The 18175-nt window shown below is 30.9% G+C and overlaps 1 pseudogene; it reads left to right on the forward strand.

Moving 5' to 3' along the window:
* LOC125825154 (uncharacterized) overlaps positions 1–11507 on the forward strand; it is a 56940-nt pseudogene extending 45433 nt beyond the window's left edge.
* The last annotated feature ends 6668 nt before the right edge of the window (positions 11508–18175 follow it).

Raw genomic sequence — 18175 nt, forward strand, 5'->3', positions numbered from 1 at the left:
TATGTCTGCTCCGTAGCCTTTTGTGGCTTGGGGAATGGACGTTATTGGGCCGATTGAGCCGAAAGCATCTAATGGGCATCAGATTATTTTAGTTGCCATCGACTACTTTACTAAATGGGTGGAAGCTGTCACATTCAAATCAGTCACCAAGAAAGCAATGGTGGACTTTGTTTATTCAAACATCATATGTCGTTTCGGCATACCAAAAATCATTATTACAGACAATGCAATGAATCTCAACAGCCACCTGATGAAGGAAGTTTGTGAGCAATTTAAAATTGTTCATCGTCATTCAACCCCTTATCGACCCAAACCAAATGGGACTGTTGAAGCGGCAAATAAAATATCAAGAAGATTTATAGAAAAATGGTGCAAGGATCTAGACAGTGGCATGAAAAACTACATTTTGCTCTCTAGGGATACCACACGACTATTCGTACGTCAGTCGGTGTGACTCCTTACTTATTGGTTTACGAAATTGAGGTTGTCATACCCGCAGAAGTTGAAATCCCTTCTCTTTGAATCATTGTCGAAGCAGAAATTGAGGACACGGAATGAGTTAAATCAAGGTTAGAACAATTAGCACTGATAGACGAAAAACGGTTGACATCAATTTGCTTTGGTCAATTATATCAACAGAGGATGACTCGAACTTATAACAAGAAGGTACGCCCAAGAAATTTTGAAGTCGGTCAACTTGTTGTGAAACACATCCTTCCCATTAAGACGAGGCCAAAGAAAAGATTGCCCCAAATTGGAAAGGCCCTTATGTGATTAAACAAGTGCTATCAAAATGAGCTTTGCAACTGGCAGCTATGGAGGAAAAGGCGATCGACACAATTGTTAACGCAGATTCGATCAAAAGATACTACGTTTAACACTTTTGTTATGACACTCTCGTGATTGACATTCTCAAGATGAGAGGATAAAAATGTATCCTCCTTTATTTCAAACACCACTTGTCTGGTGCAAAAAAAAAGTTTCATTGAACTACGTTCGACCTGATTCCTAAGAGGATACGTAGGCAGCCCTTCATTGGGGTTCGATCTAATCACTTAATAAAACAATAATCATGTTCTTCAATTCTCCAAGGGCTGAGACATGACATTGTGACCTACGATGTGTTACAACAAAAATAATAAAAAATAATTTTAAAAAATGAGAAAGTCTTATGAGTGAAAACCCTCACGGGCACCATAAGACGATAGTAAGTTGAGAGAAAGAGATAAGAATGTCTTATTGGTGGAAAACCATAAAGGGCACCATTGATTAAATGATGACATTCCGTCTTGGCATGAGCACACAATCAAGATAGAAGTCAGGCTATAGACTGAAAGGTACATCATTGTTTCGTAAGATTCGGATAACTTAGAAGGATCAAACGTTCAGTCCAAATGCATGTCATGATTCATTAAAGTCGTCACGTACTTTCAGATAAGATTCTTTTCATTCCTTTTAGACATTTACTTATTCATTTTCTCTTTCTAAAGATATTACTTTTTTATCATAACCCTTTCATTTGTGTCATTTGTACATGTGTTCTGTATTCTTTGAGCCTCATTCAACATAAACTCGCGTCAAGTAAGAAAATAAAATTAAAGCCGCAAAATTGACTACGGTATTTCCAGTTGAATGTTGGGGGCATGCACAACATTGACTAGGGCTGTGAACCAATCGAGACAAAAAATATCAAAAATTGATACCGTGTGAAAAGTCGATAAAGCAAGAGAGTTGCTTTGGAAAGAGTGAACCACACAACGTGCACAAAATGGTAATAGGTCAAAATGTTCATGAGAAGTGTTTCAATGGAAGATAAGGACTGTCTCTAAAGCATCTTTAAGCTATTCGCGCAATCATCAATATGGTGAATCTTTCAAGCGAGACCGATTCAAAGTCAAACCCCACAAGATATTCGAAGTCACGATCCAATCACCATTTAGAAAAACTAACAAAACATTCTTTGTTTCAAAATAGGTACAAAGCAAAATCGTGCAAGTAATTCGCGAGAGCCAAACGCCACGACGATAAGTTATTAAATCTCTGTATCTCATACAATATGCACCATAATAATAATAATAACAATAAAAAGGATTGTTTTTATTAATGAAATCTGGGGCATTTTATTTATTTTTATTTTTTGTTTGTTTCTTTTATGTTTGGAAAATGTACAAAAATAAAAATAAAATAAAATAAATGATCTTAAATATAATAATAATAATAATAATAATAATAATATAGGTAAAAAAATAAAATAAAATTTATACATATAATCCCTATTTTATTTTTTCATGTCTTCACAGGGTACAATAATCCCTGGTTGAATATAGGCGCAATAACCCATATTTTATTTTTTCATGTCTTCACAGGGCACAACAACCTCTAGTTGCATATAGGGCACAATAAAACCCCTATTTTATCTTCATGTCTTCACAGGGCACAATAACACCTGGTTGCATATAGGGCACAATAACCCCTATTTTATTTTTCATATCTTCACAGGGCACAATAACACCGGGTTGTATATATGGCACAATAAAATCCCTATTTTATTTTTCATGTCTTCACAGGGCACAATAACCCCTGGTTGCATATATGACACAATAAAACTCCTATTTTATCTTCATGTCTTCACATGACATAATAACCCCTGGTTGCATATAGGGCACAATAACCTCTATTTTATTTTTCATGTCTTCACAGGGCACAATAACCCCTGATTCCATATAGGGCACAATAAAATCCCTATTTTATTTTTTCATGTCTTCACAGGGTACAATAATCTCTGGTTGCATATAGGGCACAATAACCCCTATTTTATTTTTCATGTCTTCACAGAAAACAATAACCTCTGGTTGCATATAGGGCACAATAACCCCTGTTTTATTTTTTCATGTCTTCACAGGGTACAATAATCCCTGGTTGAATATAGGACACAATAACCCCTGTTTTATTTTTTTCATGTCTTCACAGTTCACAGGGTACAATAATCCCTGGTTGAATATAGGGCGCAATAACCCCTATTTTATTTTTTCATATCTTCACAGGGCACAATAACCCCTGGTTGCATATAGGGCACAAATAAACCCCTATTTTATCTTCATGTCTTCACAGGGCACAATAACCCCTGGTTGCATATAGGGCACAATAACCCCTATTTTATTTTTCATGTCTTCACAGGGCAGAATAACCTCTAGTTGCATATAGGGCACAATAAAACCTCTATTTTATCTTCATGTCTTCACAAGACACAATAACCCCTAGTTGCATATAGGGCACAATAACCCTTATTTTATTTTTCATGTCTTCACATGACACAATAATCCCTGGTTGCATATAGGGCACAATAACCCCTATTTTATTTTTTTTATGTCTTCACAGGGTACAATAACCCCTGGTTGCATATAGGGAACAATAACTCCTATTTTATTTTTTTCATGACTTCACAGGGCACAATAACCCCTGGTGGCATATAGGGCACAATAGCCCCTATCTTATTTTTTTTCATGTCTTTACAGGGCTCAATAATCCCTGGTTGCGTATAGGCCACAATAACCCTTATCTTATTTTTTATGACTTCACAGGGCGTAATAACCTCCGGTTATATTGGGCACAAATATCCCTTTATTTTATTTTATAAAAGTATATTATTATTATGCCTAGTACAAACTTTTATAGCTTTCATCAATAACTCACAAAATTTTCCTAGTGCATACTGGGGCAGAAAAAATTGTTTCGTTTGTTTGTTTTGTTTATGGCGTGCAGGGTTCTACATTGTATACCAATTTGAAGGTCAAGAATAAAATCCTTGTTTTGATTAGAGAAACGAAGAATGCCAGATGTCCATGACATTTAGAGTCGCTTTCAACCCATGTAACGACTCAACATATCATGAATCATCTTCTCAAGAAAACAAGCATTCAAAAATATCATGCGGAAGAACGTCAACGACTCAAGTCAAATCATAAGTTTCAGATCTTAAATTCAAATATCAAGATCAAAGTTCGGAATCGATATACCTACCCAAAAAGGGTGAAGCGATAACCGAAGATTCAAAATGAAGACTCAGTACTAGTGGAGTAGATATGATCTTGTATCTTTCCTTTCTATCCTATTGTATTTTTCCTTTTAATGTAACAGCTGGAGCTACGAACCGGAACCTCGACAAAACCTCACTCGACTACCTAAAATTATTCTCCCGTCCCTTCCTATATATGAACTACACCTGATTATTAACTCAGGGTAGATAGTTTGTCCAAAGTTAGGGCGCAATCAAACCTCTCTTCTTTTACTTATTTTCACATTTTTGGATAAATGTCTCGGTCAAAAAATTAGTCACAGTGTTCACGTCTTTGCATGAAAACACTTCATGTTTCCAAGCAAAGAGGGGCATACTGTGAACACCTAATTTTTGACCAAAACATAAAGATTTTACACCAATTTTAATACTTAAATATTATTATTTTAGTAGGGTTATATTTAAAATAAATGAAAAAATAAATAAATCTAAAAATTACAACAAAATATAAGCTCACTTTATGTTTAAAGTTTAATAAAGAAAGCTTTTGAATTTAACATATTTTGTTTTAATCTTTCAACTTTTATCTAGTCTAAAAAATAATAATAATCGTATATATCATGGAAAAGTAGAAAAAAAAAAGATAAAAAGAAGAGTCCTAAAAATTTCAAATTACCATACCCTTTTTCATAATTATCCCCAACTTCCTTAACTTATTTCCTAAAAATCCTCCTCCACATCTAGTTTAATTTTTTTTTATTATTATTTATTTTTTCTCTCTTGCACGATCTTTTCTGAAATTTTTTAACAATACACGTTTCCTACTTTTTTTTGTGTTATTTGTTATTTATTTATTTATTATTATTATTTGTTGTTTTGTTAATATATATATTTTTTCTTCCTTTATCTCAACCCTAAAATTCTCAACTAAATTTTAAATTAAATCTTATTCCCACTCCATCACATTCTTTTTAATTAGCACCAGACTCACACCCAAAGCTATTATAAAAACACACGTTCAGAAAAAGAAAAAAAGAGACAGACACACAGATACACAGAAGGAACGAGAGAGAAAAAAAACACAGAGAGAAAAAGATAACAAAAGTGAGTTTTTATTTTGAGAATTAAGTCAACGTTCGAGGTTTCACTCAAGATTTTGGATTCGTGGCTCTTTAAAGTTAATATTAGCTATTAACTTTGGAAATCAGTAGATCGTAGCAGTTGTTTTTGTGGTATCAATTTTCGCAGCGAGGTAACTCTAAATTCTCGCATGATTTAAATAGAATACTTGTACGAAAACTTGATTCCAATAATATGAAGTTCTTTGAATCGCATGTTATTATTATGTAATATCAATATGTGATGCATGTTGTGATTATTTTTGAGAATTTACGAACGCTTAGGAAAACGGAACCGAAGACGTTTCTTGTTTAAAAAATAACATAAAAATAAATATAAATGATGTACCATACATTTTTTTATTTATTATTGTCTTATACTCTTTAGATGCAATTAATATTGAAATTGGTTTCGTGATATTTAATTTTGAATAGTTAGTGTTTCTTGGAGCTTAGTTTTCACTTAAGAAAATTTTGTTGAAATTATTTGTATACTTGTTAGATTAGGATATAAACTGAAGTTTAATTGATCAGTGATTTAGAAAATCTATGTGGAGTGTGTTTTAGTTTTTTTTATATTATTTTGATAAAAAATAGTTTGCCTTTAGAATAAGCATTAAGATGATTATCGATTTAATTCAAATTATAATTAAGAGGATATATGAATATTATTTAGAGATTTATGGTAAAAAATAAAATAATGAATAATTAGGAAAACTAAATAAAATAAAAATGAGGCGAGAAAGCATAAAAAAAAAAGAATAAACGTGATTAGAAAAGAATAATAAAAAAAAATGATAAAGAAAGAAGAGAAAATAAGGCGTAACAGGAAAAAAAATTAAACCAAAAAGTAAGAAGAAAAAATAAAGAAACAGAATGTTAAAAAACATATAACAGAAAAAAAAAAAAAAGGAAAAGATAAGAAGAAGGAAACAAAATGTAAGAAAAAAAATAAATAAAAAAAAACAGTAGAAGAAGAAGAAAAGCTACAGAACGTTAAAAATTAAAAAAAAATAAAGAAGAAAAACGTGTAGCTAAAAAATATTAAAAAAATTCCTAAACATAAAATTTTAATTCCTATTTTAAATCCAAAAAAAAAAAATACAATCCTAAATTAACTTAAACTCTAAAAATCTCTTTCTCATACAAATTTTAATTCCTAGCAACTAGATACCAATATATATTCTACCCATAATAACATTAAAAATAAATAAAAATACAAATAGTAGCAGAAAAGTAAAAGAAAAAGGAAAAAGAAAATATGGATGTTTCAAGTTTCAAATTAATGGACACACACCGAAAAAATAAGACTATTTTAAATAGATTTAAAATAAATAAGACAGTTTTTAAATAGGTTTAAAATAAATCAGAGAATGAGGGTAAATAACATTTTTATTATAAAGCTAATAATATAATATCAAAAATTAATTTAAGTCATATATATAGTCAATAAAGCGACCGTGCTAGAACCATGGGACTCAAAGGGTGCCTAACACCTTCCCCTTGGTCAACAGAATTTCTTATCCGAATTTTTAGTTCGCAGACCAATAAAAATAAAGAGTCAAATTTCCTTTTGATTAGGAGTTTAAATAATAAGGTGACTTGAAACACCAAAACTCAATTTCAAGTGGCGACTCTGAATAATAAAATAATTCCTTTTCAAAATGTCACTTTAATTGGATAAAAAAAAATTTCTTTCAAAACACACATAATTTTAAGAAAAAATAAGGGGTGTGACAGTCATTATGGCTGGAAATTTGGGATTGCCTTGACCTCTGCCTTTCCAAGAAAGGGATTATCATGGAGCTAAACACTGCTATAAGCGTGTCCTTAAAATGGTTATATTTCACTGCTTCTTAAGTTCTTAAGTTCTTAAGTTTTCCGTTCTCTAAACTTCAAACGCTCCCTTCATTTAATGGATTCTTCCTCTTTTATTTGATTTGGGGTAAAGAAAACCGTGGAATTTTACGTCGAATGGCTGATCTTGAAATGAAAATTGCACTAGGTGAATGTAATTCTTCTGTATATACTTTACAAAACATATAAAATATTAGTGGCTGCTGCTAATCTGTTCATCTGATTGTATATCTATTTCATAGTTTCTGAAAATCCTGCCCAGCACCTTAAAAAATGCATCAGATATGCCGAAAAGACACTCGCTCTGGATGATATTGATGGAGGTTGTTTATGTAAGACTCCGAACAGAATCTATTTAAAGAGGAACTGCTTTAATTCGCTGATATTGTGCCATAAACATTTCGACTCTCAGCTTTGCCAATTTACTAAATGTTTACTTGGTGTTTGTCATTGATTGTGTCCACCCCTCACATATTGTTTAGCTATAGTCGAGAAGTAAGATACAATTACAATTAAGACAGATTAAGGTGCAGAAATTATATACTTTGGTACATGGAACCATGAAGTACCATATGTGCAGTACGTGGAATTTTATAAAGTGTGTTATACTTATGAAAACATCCAAGTGTCCTGCTTTAACAAGTATCTGCACACAGTTTTAGCTATAATAACATTTTGATAAATCCAATTTTCAAGTCATTCACTGAACTTCATTTGGTTGGTAGATACCATAGGACCGTGCATATATGCATTGCTTTCTTGTGAGTAAAGGACTGCATCACGATAAGCTTCAACTGGCATTATAGGCATTCAAAAAAGCTGTAAGTAGTTCTTTCAATCTTGTCTCTGTACATTTATTTCCCCTTATTTTAACATGAAATATATGTGGAAAGTTCTTCTGATTTCCTACCCTATTTCAGAAAAAAATTCCTACAGAGAAGTCAAACGCACACCTTGAACTCCACTGTAGCGTGGTAAGTTGTTGAAAAAAACAACTGATTGTCACTTATGAACTGTTGTATCATATATAGGATCTTTCAAAACACAAGGTTCTCAATTGTTGCTAATTACCACCTCGTATTTTTATGATGGTGTTCTTAAGAACAAGAGTTAGAAAAACCAAAAATACAGAAAAAAAAGAAGACAAGAGACCATGTATCAAGTTGTACACTGCACCATGCAGCAAGGGCAGGATATATGTTTGCAACTTCTTGTGTGGATCACAGATAGACCTTCTGTCGTCATCTTAAAGGTTGCAGAGAATACCTCTAAATAAGCTTGGCTCTCTCAGAGTTTGAATGGAATCATTCATAAAGAAGACACTGAAACCTTTACAGATAAGACAAAAGTTGGTAAACTAAACGAAAAAATCATGAATACAAATAGAAGCATTCTCTCATAAAATTGGACATATGAGGATAGAGGTCATAATAGGACAAGGATGCACTGGAAACTTTACAGAGAAAAAGAAAGTCATAAGTGAAAACAGAATCTGATAATAACTCATTGAATTAGTTACCTATTTGTGGTAGTTAAGAGTCATGTCTGACTAGTACAAGTGTGTATATAGAAAATCAAGTTTGGTACGAAAAGATCAGAAAATGCCTATTACAAGATCTGCAGAGATCAGTAACATATTGAATTGAGTTTGGTACGAAATAATCTATCTCGAAGAACAAGTGTGTGTATAGGGAAGTACAACTTCGAAGTAGAAAAACAGTCTGATTTAAAAGAATTGAATTCAATAAGCTTGAAAGTTTTATGCTAAGTGAAGAAAGAACCAATAGTCTCTACAAAAACCTCACTTTTATTTATCTTCAAATTCTATGTTTGCACATATCATGATATCTTAAATATAGACTTCACTTTCCCCCTTTCTAAAATTCAATTCCATGTTGGGAAAATTTCATATTTGTTTTCTCAGGTGAATAGATTTCTCGAGAACTACAAGATGTCCCTAAATGGATTTTCACATGCTGAATCAATGGATCCTGCTAGTGATGCTTTATATGAAAAGAAAGTGACGCTCCAGCTTCTTGACAAATTTGAAGGATTACTTCAGGTAAGATTATGACATTGTGGTTATTTTATATAAAGCATCCATAAGTGATACTATAATCCATTGCATTAAGAACGGCTTGGTTGACGACATTAGAATCATAAGGGAAGTGAGTATGATCAAAGTTTCTGTTGGTGTGACATTTTAATATTAATAAAAATATATTATATGTCACATTATGTATCATGTTATGTCCATTGGTGGAACTCTAATCTGTTTAAACACTGATTTCATCGTCAGAGTTACCAAGGAAAGCTTTCTGTTTCCTGCTATAACGTAATGTATGCTGAGGTAGTCCTTTAAGATAGCTTCCGAGATAACCAGTCAATATCTACAAAGTTCTGCTCTGACAACCTTTTGGTAGCAAGTTCTAATGATAGCTAGCGGGGATAAATATAAACATGAAGTTTGGTTTTATGGTATGACGGGAAAAGCACCAAAACATAGTCATGCATTTCTATGGTTTGTAAAATTGTCTTAATGTGTAGGTTTGAGGCGCAATTGATTGAGTGAATCTTTGAATATTGTCAAACAAGTAGAGGCTAGGAACCTGCAATAGGCAGCTAAGATTAGTTACTAAGTCAGTAATACTATTTGTAACAACTTGGTTACTCTACTACGGCCACCCCAGAAAGCTTGGTTAAGTTTCTCCTACTCGACACTCTGCTATGGCTACCCCAGAAGCTTGGTTAAGTTTCTCCTACTCGACGAATTTTTTTCTGAATCCTTTTCACTTACTACAACGGCAATAACAACATGCTCACTGAAATCCCAATTTATTTGTTCAATGAGTTAACTGAGCCCCTCCTGTATTGACTGAACGGTGCACATTTTAGTTGTTTCTTCTTCTTTGATTTCTTGATTTTTCTTGAAACAGGAAAGTTATGATATAGGCTTTAAAATATAATGCCTTAAGATTCTCAATTGTTAAATGTTTTCTTCTTTTGAAGTTGTTAAGACATTATGAATGAGTTTGTAAAGGATGCATTTGAATAATGCGATCCTAAGCATAATGACAAGAATAAGGGGAAGAGTAAGGGAAAGAGTAAGAGAAAGCGTAATTGCATGGTGGAGGTTGTTTATGTAAGACTCCGTACAGAATCTATTTAAAACCTATTTACCTATTAGTTGAGGTAATGTGCTTTCTGGCAGTGAATCCTCTATACAAGAGAGCAACTGTGGATCTCTTAACTGAAATCCCTAACAAATGGATTGCGGTTGTATCAGAAGTACGGTGCTTAGTTGAATATGCGTATCAAGCTCCATTGTAAGTTACTTCATCTTGGAGGAACCCACACGAGTTGATCATTTTCAGAATTTCCTTTAAAAGTGAAAATACTTGTCTGTGCAACCCTACTTTATGCTTAAATACTTATTTCTCAATGTGTACTCTTATTCTACAGATACTATATGCTCTGTGACTCTGATGAGAACAGTTTTGTACTTACACTGTTCAACATACAGGAGGAAGCAGTAAGCACTACTTTATGCTGTTTAATGTTTCTTGGTACATTTATCCATTAAGTAGAGTATCTTGGAGAAACCGAGATAAGAAAATCAACAAAAAAAAATACAGATATTGACACGTTAGTTTGCTGCTAAACTGCTGCAGCACTACATGCCTAAAAAATAAGCGAATGATCTTTCCTCCCTTTTATCACTTTCTGGATGAAAATTAGATGAAGGGGGAGGCACCTCACTTCTTTAATATGTAACCAAACACTAAAAATAAAGAGAGAATAGTTAAGTGAGTTAGCATTTCATAAATTTTCTGTAAATTGGAATAGTTTGTTTCCTATATCATACTATCAGACACCATTTTTATCTTTATTTTCACATCATTACTTAACAAACTACTCTTGTTGACAGATTAACAAGGAGATCAGGTCACACTATTGGATCCCATTTGCAAATTTGTTGATTTTGAATGGGAAGGAAAGGTAAACTCGTTATAATATTTGTGGTATTTCAGATGCAATGCTATTCCAAATGTCATTTTGCTTTCTATATCACGTTTTTTTCCTCTAAGCACCACATATTAGATGTGTTGTATTAGTTTATATCCCTTTATTTTGTGTATCGACTTCACCTTATAACACGTCAGGGCAGGGTGCACTTGTGCCTCTAGCAGTGGTAATTTGGTGTCAATGGTATGGTAAAATTGACAAGTTACTACCAATAGGGAGTTAATCTGGTAATTTTTCTTGGTTGTAACTGATTGAAAGTCATTTCTTGCTATTTCTGAAGTCATGTCAATCATTTGCCTTGCTCGTGTGATTTATAATAATCTGCCAGCCAAATTTTGTCACTCCTCACTAATATATTGTTATTTTTACTGCAGCATTATCAATTCAAGTCTGTGCGAGTTAATCTTCTGGAACAAGTCCTTGTAAATGGAAATGCCCTGCCTAAGAAAAGGGGAAAAGCTTTTACAAAAAGTTGGAATTGCCCTGCATAATTCACCAATATCATACCCATAACTGCCCGTGTATCAATCTGACAATTCCATTTCCTTTAGATGATATATTTCTTTGACATTTGACATTGATGACTAGTATGAAGTAAAACTTGTGTTCACTTTGTAGTTCTTCGGTCAAATCCTATTTTTCAGTTTGTACTTCGTAGTCCTGTCCTGCTATGTCTTGCACTAATGTTTTTTAACTCAATGACATGGATCTGCAAGGATAAAATATACTTTCCTTTCTCTTAATAATATATATCTTGAGAATAGGGGAAAAGCTTTTACAAAAAGTTGGAATTGATTAATGAACTTGTATCATTCAAAGTTCAAACATTTGGAGTATTTCTACCTTCTAATGCAAAATTGAGAAATGAGTATAACAACTTTTAACCTTGAAATGAGAATAGAAAGTTGGTGTTCCTTCAAAGTTAATAAAAGTCTACATTTGTGCAAAATGAGTCAATAACCTATCTCCAATAAATCAGCAGGAGCGCAATACATACAATGTGAATTTGATATGATGGAAAATGTTTTCATAGAAAACAAGTAGATTTTTTACTTATTTTCTCATGTTTGGTTGTGATTAGAAAATACAAATACTTTTTGGAAAATATTTTTTAGTGTTTGGTTTGTGAATGAAAAACATTTTAAAGAAAATATATTTTATGTTTTACTAGAAAGTACAAAATATTTTTTAGAAAAATAACTTGACCCAGAAACTAACTTCGATAATCACTCTAGGACATGATCCCAACACGCAAACTAGGACACAACCCTGACGATTGATCCAAAATCCGACCCTCAGATCTAAACTAGGACCTGACCCTGACTTTCGACCCGAGACCGGACATTTGAAGTGGGACCGGATATCTGATTCAGGACCTGACCCTGACAACCGAACTTGAACATGATCAATCAATTCGGATTTCGACTTCGACAATCGAATCGAGACCCGACTTCCAAATTAGGACCCGACCTCGACAACCAACAATCGATGCGAGATCCAAGATTCGACTTTTAATTCAGGATTTGGACCCCAACTTTCGAACCGAGATTCAACCACACCCGACTCAGGACCTAACTTTCAAACTGGATTTAATTTAATTTTTTAAAAATAATTTATTTATTTTTGTGTGGGGGAGGGGGGGCTGGTATGGGATATGGGTAGGGTGAGGTAAAAAAAATTGAAAATTTGAAATTATTATTCAAAACAATTTTTTAATTTATTTTTTTAGGGGGGGGGGATGGTTGGGAGTGGGGTCGAGGTAGGGTGGGGTAAAACATAATTTATTTATTTTTGGTGAAATGGTCTGATTAACCCTTGTATTTGTATGAGTTTGTATTCTGGACCCTTCCACTTGACTTTTTGTCAACTGAACCCTTAAACTCAATAAAACTCAATATTTTAAGCCCTTCTGACCATTGACCAAGCTTATGTGGCAATTTAATTATTGAGCTGACACCAATACGTGATTTCACGCATGGAAGGAGCGTGAACTCAAAATTTTGACTAAAAATAATGTTTTAAAAAAAACAAAGATAAAAGTAGATAAAAAATATTTGTTTTTCACTTCTTTCTTCTTTCTCTCCCAGCCCACCCCATTTCTTTTTCTCTCTCTAATCACCATTACCTTCTTTCCCATCCAACCCCTATTTCTGTTTTTTTTTCTCCTCTTCCCAGCCCTCTACAATTTCTTTTTTCTCTTTCTTTTTTTTCATATTTTCTTTCTTCATAGAGAAATGAAAATCTATTGTTATGGTAAATCTGTTTCTTTTCATTTTTCTAGGTTATTTAGAATCCATAAGGTGACAAAGATTCAATGGTCTTGAAGGATGAAAAGTGATTGTTGAATGTCTTGTGAAATTAGGTAAACTGTGTTATGTAAAATTGTGTACAAATATTGTGATCTATTGAGATGGTCATTTATTGACGTTAATGGAGAAAAGGAATTTATGGTGGTTCAAATGGTAGATGTAAACGTTGATTAAAAGAACACAATTAAGAATTACGAATTTTGGAAACTTTGAGAAAAAATCGAATTATGAGTTTTAAGAACTTGAAGAGTCTGGTCACGACTATAGACAACAATGACCCTGAAGAAGAAGAAGAAAATTAAGGAGAATTGAGATGGTGTTAATGGTGGTTGTGGGTTGAGGGAGGTGGAGGGAAGGTGAGAGAAATAATTATTTTATTTTATTTTTGTAAATAAAAATTTTAATATTTTTTTTCTTTTATGGAATAACATTTTTGGTTAATAATTTAAAAATATTAATGAAATAATTATTACATGGCATTATTATAGCTGATGTGGATATGACATGTCATTTATGTAAGAGAGAGTGAGTTACACACATGGTTGAATGGGTTTAAAAATCTCATTTTAATTGAGTTTAAGGGTTCAGTTGACTAAGGATCAATTAAAAGGGTTCAGAATACAAATTCATACTAGTACAAGGGTCCATCAGACCATTTCGCCTTTTTTCAAAAACAAACTTCGAATTTTTTTATTCCTTTTTTTTGGGGGGGTGGGGTGGTAGGGTGGGTTTAGGGTATGGGGTGGGATAAAAAATAAAATTTTAGATTGAAAATATTTTTTAAAAACAAACTTTAAAAAAATGAGGGTGGGGAGGGGGTTGTTAGGGGTTCGGTAGGTGTGGGTTAAAGAAAATGAATATTTAAATTTTTTAAATCTTTAAAAAAATATTTTTGTGGTGGTAGGGGTAGTCGGGGGTTTAGAGGGGTAAGAAAACCGAAAATTTTAAAATTTGAACTATTTATTAAAAAAAAAAAATCAATTGTTACTATTTTTTTTTTGGTGGGGGAGGAGTTGGTTCGGGGTAGGGGTAAATAAATTGATTTTTTCAAAAATATTTCTTTTAATTTTTTTTTTTGTTGTTGAATGAGGAGGGTCGGGGTATGGGGTGAGGTAAGAAAAACAATTGTAATTTGAGGTTAAGAGAGAGTTTTGAAAAAATGTTTTATTTTTTTATTTTTGAAGGGGAGTCAGTTTTCTTAAATTGGGGGAAAATAAGTTGATTTGGAAAACATTTAAGTTAACCAAACATGAGAAAATTGGAAACATGCTAGCGTCAAGAAGAGATGTGTACTGGCCTGGGCAAGTGAAAGGCCAACCGAACCTAAGTATCAAAGGGGGAGGCGGGGGCGGGGGCGATTGCGAACCCGCACATTCCACTACCAATCCTTGGGCTTGGGCTTTACTTATTCTTATTTACAACAAAGGAAAAGCCCAACCAAGTTCTTCTAAAGTCATTCTTTCTGGCAACTATACCTTCCTACCAAACACACCCATAGTCTTAACTATTTTCCCGTTATACCAAACACACCCATAGGAAAAATATAGAGAAGGTGATGTGGCACCTCTCTATGGCCTCCACTCATATTTATCTATTTTCTCCTTTTTTTGACCATTTTTTCTTCATTATTTATTTATTTTATTTTTAATATCTTAAATAGTTTTACATTCAATTACTCAACTTTTCACCTATCACTATAATATATATTTAATATCTTTAATAAAATAATAAATCACTTCTAATAACTCACACATCTTCAACTTATACACTTAATAATATTCATAATCCCCAAAATTTAATCTATAAGTTTATGTCTTATGGTATTCCTCCTCTTTGTCTATATAAATTCATATTTTGTATCAAGAAAATTGTCATTCAAAGTTATTCTTTCACTTCTCTATCACTATATCATACATAGTGTGAAAGAAAATGTTGATCATCACATCATATGGTTGTTTTCAACAAAGTCATACAAAATCTATGAGTAAGAATGCTTCTATTAAGTTTTTAAATTATACGTTTTTACTATCATTTGTGTGATATTATTTATTTATTTTGAGTCAATTTAACTCATCTTTGAAACTAAATTGAATAAATTCATGGAGTAACTAACAATTTCATATAGTATATTCCTAATTTGTGCTTATAGGGATGAAGAAGAAAGCCGAGGAAGATACAAAAGTAGAGAAAATTATGAATTTCAGAAGAAGATGATGTAGAGTCTTACAATAAAATTATCGTTATAGTAATTTTATCTCTTTAGTTTTTCTTTCCTCTTCTCTATTTTCCATTTATGTACTTTATTGAAAAACTTAAAATATACTTCAAAATTCTTTTAGTTGTAGCTTAGACTCTTTTTTTTAAAAAAAGTTGTATTTTAAAAACGTAATGAGAAGAGAATAAAATGATAAGTAAGGCAAATCAGAAGACAGAGAAAGAGAACTTGATAAAGAATTTTTTTTATATGACTATAGTTGTACATACATAATTCATTAGGCAAAATTATAATTAGTTCTTGTGAATTTTTCTTATGATAACTTTTTGCAGCATCCTAAAATGAACATTATATAGTTGAAGTTACTGTTTATTTGCATGCTGAAGTGCATTCCTAAATTTGACATTACGATTAGAAGTATTTTAAAGAGCGAAAATTTGATAACTTATTAAAAAAGTGTTATCCAAGTAATGAATTAAAAAAAAATTGACAACAAACTAGAGCATTTGTGTAATTCTTAAGAAAAACTAAAGAAACTAAAAATATTTAATGAATACTTTCATTTTCAAAAAAAAAAAAAAGACAATATATAAGGTCATAAATTTATGTTTATGTAAAACTTGAATGAAACAACACCTCTTTTAACTTTATATTAGAATACATCTTTTTAAATTTAAGAATTTTTTATTTACTCTCACATTTTAGTGCAATATTTAACCTATCTTTTTTGTTTCCTCCTCTTTTTTTGATTTCTCCCTATTTCTATGTAACTAATGCATGTAAGAATTAATTAAGAAAAAATAAAAAAATATAAGAATTAGTTCCTCAATTATTACTATTAATAAATTATTATTTTTCCTATTTCCTAACCATAGACAGGTGATATGACACCTCTCTTTACCAAAGATCTTATTTATTTTTTTCTCATTTTTTTGATAAATTTTACTATATTTTAATTTATTTATTTTTATTATTATTATTATTATTATTATTATTATTATTATTATTATTATTATTTAAAAAAAGTGTCAATTACTACTCTCTTCATTTATTTATATTATTTATTGTAAAAACTTAAATGTCTCAAAATTTATTACTCCACTTATTCTTATTCTTTGTTGTAAATTTAAAGACCTAAATATTTATCACTCCAACCTTTCATTTATCCATAAAGAATGAAAAATCTATATCTATCTATCTATATATAATATAAAGAAAGATATTAAAAAGTTATTTGACACCTCTCTTTGGCCAATGATCCTATTTTTATTTTTTTTTTCATTTTTGTTGTTGTTGTTGTGATTTTCACTATATTTCTATTTATTATTACATTTAAAAAGGTGTCAATTACTACTCCCTTCATTAATTTTTATTATTTATTGTAAGAATTTAAATATCTCAAACTTTACTACTCTACTTATTTCTATCATTTATTGTAAATTTAAAGACATAAATATTTATCATTTAAATCTTTCATTTTCTCCGAAAAGAATGAAAATTTATTAAACTAGAGTAGTCTAATGAAATATCTTTTCAAATAGCTTGAAAAAAAAACCCATCCCTTTAACTCTTTTAATTATGAGATTTCTCTTTTTATCTTAGTTTTCAAAAATCTAAAAAATATTTACGTAATCAGTCAATTAAAGAATAAGATAAGTACTCACTAAATAATTTTTTAAAAAGAGAAGTTGTAACTCTCCAAAAAGATTTTTCAATATTCATTTATATTTATTACATTTAATAATGAACCATGATTAAAGTTAGAAATAAGAAAATATTGCACTAGCGAAAAAAGAAACATTTTTTTTCAACTCTTTTTCCCTATTTTTCCTTTTATTTATTAGTTTATAAGAATAAAAGTCACAATTATTATCATTTATCATCCTAACTTTTCATATTCTTTACTAAAAATATGAACTCACCCACATATTGGTTTATGAGATCATTAGTATTCGTTTTTAACTTCTTCATATTTATGTAGTGTTGGGATTACAAAATTTATTTTGTTTCTATATAAAATTGATATTTTATCTCTCTTGTATATTTATTATTTTAATGCAATTTTTTTATAAAATATTAATTAATCGGATCCGTTAATTAATTAGTAGATGTGTGAATTGAATAAAACTTCTACTTCCTTTCTTGAATTTAGAATTACACTTTCTATACTTTTCATATGAAAGTTTTGTGTGGATTTATAAAAAAATTAGGCTATTAATTTTATTAATTGCACTAATTTATATGCTCATATTTAAAATAATAATTGTGAAAAAGTTAAATTACAAGTAAGAGAAATTACATGATACCTAAATTTAAATAGTTAAATAAATTTATAAGCGCAAATAGTATTATATAAAGAAAGTTATTAGTAAAATCGCTTAAATAATTTAGAACACCAAAAAATGAGATACCGACGTATTTAAAATTGGCGCAATATGTCTTTATATTGCTCCAAGGCAAAATTACAATTCTCTTTTTTTTTTCCTTGAAACTAATTTAATTTTATTATTTTTGTTCTTTATATATATATTTGTGGTATCATTAAGACTTTTTGTTCACATCTTACTCATTAGTCAATGATATTGTACAAGTAAATATATATTTTCTTATTTATTTATTATTGTAGTCTAAATAA

Source organism: Solanum verrucosum, unplaced genomic scaffold (assembly GCF_900185275.1).
Source record: "Solanum verrucosum unplaced genomic scaffold, falcon-dt-bn FXZP01000113.1, whole genome shotgun sequence".
NCBI lineage: Eukaryota > Viridiplantae > Streptophyta > Magnoliopsida > Solanales > Solanaceae > Solanum > Solanum verrucosum.